This window comes from Palaemon carinicauda, chromosome 26, assembly GCF_036898095.1.
Source record: "Palaemon carinicauda isolate YSFRI2023 chromosome 26, ASM3689809v2, whole genome shotgun sequence".
In the NCBI taxonomy this organism is placed as follows: domain Eukaryota; kingdom Metazoa; phylum Arthropoda; class Malacostraca; order Decapoda; family Palaemonidae; genus Palaemon; species Palaemon carinicauda.
Genome location: NC_090750.1, coordinates 2753510 through 2756009, shown reverse-complemented (window position 1 = coordinate 2756009; position 2500 = coordinate 2753510).

Genomic DNA, 2500 nt, shown 5'->3' with positions numbered 1-2500 from the left:
CCTCCAACCACGAACCAGCTGGTACCTCAACAAGTGGCGACACAGTCACCAATTTTTAACCCAGCCTTCGAAAGGCGGACTTCTTCCTTTCGTGCAAAAGGTAGAGGAACAGCTAGAGGTTCTTCTAGATGCCCTTCAAGAGGAAGGGGATCCAGGGGAGGACGCGGTCAAGGAGGCAAGGCTTCAGTTCCACAATAGCAGAATTGATATACTTCCAGTAGGAGGGAGACTACAGCTATTTAGGGATCGCTAACCTTCGATCCCTGGACCCACAGCCTAATAAAGAATGGACTAGGTTGGAGCTGGAGCAGTCCTCCACCTCAATTTCCTCAATTCTTCCAATACTCATCCCCCGTTCTGGAAGAATATGTCCGAGAGCTCTTAGACAAAAGAGTAATCCAGAAAGTTAAGTCCATCAAATTCCAAGGAAGGCTGTTTTGTGTTTCAAAGAAGGACTAAGAAAAACTCAGTCATTCTAGACTTGTCGCCACTCAACAAGTTCATAGTGAACTACAAGTTCAGAATGCTCATACTTCAACACATAAGGACCCTGCTGCCCAAAAGGGCATATATTGTCTCTATAGACTTGTCTGACGCTTATTGGCACGTTCCAATTAATCGTCACCTCTCCTCCTACCTAGGCTTCAAGTTACATAGAAAACTTTACGCCTTCAGAGCCATGCCTTTCAGGCTAAACATACCCCCAAGGATTTTCACGAAGCTCGCGAACGCAGCCGTCCATCAATTACGCCTAAAGGGGGTCCAAGTAGTAGCCTACTTGGACGACTGGCTGGTGTGGGCAGCATCCAGGACAGAACGCATGCAAGCTTCTAAGATAGTGATCCAGTTCCTGGAACATCTGGGATTCAAGATCAACATAAAACAGTCTTGACTTTCTCCAGCTCAAAAATTTCAGTGGTCGGGAATCCACTGGAATTTGGAGTCACATTGACTTTCCATGCCTGGGAAGAAGAGGAAAGAAATAGCAGGATCTGTCAAGAGACTATTGAAATCCAAACATATATCAAGACGCGAACAGGAGAGAGTGCTGTGCTCTTTACAGTTTGCTTCGATAACAGACCCAGTGCTAAGAGCACAGCCAATGGATGCAACAGGAGTCTTGAGAAAATTCGCATCGAACGCGCGAAGAGATCTAATAAGACCTCTACTGACTCGACTGCGAACGCTTCTCAAGCCGTGGTCCAATGCCAAGCAGTTCAAGATATCAATACTTCTTCAACCTCCTCCCCCGTCAGTAACTACCCACACAGACGCCTAAAAGGAAGGCTGGGGAGGTCACTCTCATGAAGAAGAGAGTCCAAGGAGCTTGGTCCAATCTTTTCAAGCCCTTTCACATCAACTTTCTAGAAGCCCCAGCAGTTCTTCTGACACTAAAGAAAGTATCTCCTCGCCACTCGACCCACATAAGACTGGTTCTAGACAGCGAGGTGATAGTAAGATGCCTGAATCGACAAGGGTCAAGGTCACCTCAAATCAACCAAGTGATGTTGGCCATATTCCGTTTGGCGGAATGGAAGAAATGGCACCTGTTAGCAGTTCACATTCAAGGGTTCCGCAATGTGACAGCGGACGCTCAATCCAGGTTTACACCTATAGAGTCAGAATGGTCCCTTGACGCAATATAGTTCTCCTTCATCTCGAGCCAAGTCCCGGAGCTGCAGATGGACCTCTTCACGACGAAAGACAACAAGAAAATAGATATTTACGTGTCCCCATACGAGGATCCGCTAGCTGAGGCAGTGGGCGCTATGTCCGTAGACTGAAACAGATGGTTCAATATTTATCTGTTCCCTCCATACAACCTCCTTTTGAAAATTCCCGATAAGCTGAGATCCTTCAAAGGGAAAGCAGCAATAGTGGCCCACAAGTGGCCAAATAGCGTGTGGTTCCCTCTGGCATTGAAACTACGACTAAAACTCGTACCGCTACCGGATCCATCCCTGTCTCAGCGGGTACAGAAGTCGACTGTCTTCACTTCATCACAGAAAACACGGAACCTACATCTCCTGATTTTTTCTCCTTAGCGATGAGAAAAAGATTCGGTGTTAAAAGTCAGTTTAGACTTTTGGAGGAAACCAGAAGACATTATGAGGCTTCAAGGAAGATATAGATATCCTTTGTCAAGGCGAAGAAACCAAAAGAAATCTCGACAGATTCCTATTTATCATTCTTCATTCACCTTCATGAGCAAGGTTTAGCAGCCAACACAATTCTATTGTTCAAGCCTGCCTTGACAAGTCAGATACCATATGCCTTACAGGTCGACCTTTCTAACCACGTTTTTAATGAACTACAAAGGCCCATGCTGGGCTTATTCCTTCAGCGCCTCCAAAGACCCTTTGCATGGTCATTAGATATGATTCTTCATTGTGTATAAATAATGAACAATGAGGAATGCGCTTAGAAGGTTTTGAATTTAAGTCATATTTCTGTTTGTACTCGCTTTGGGGGCCAGAGCTAGTGAAATAGTGGCTCTCTC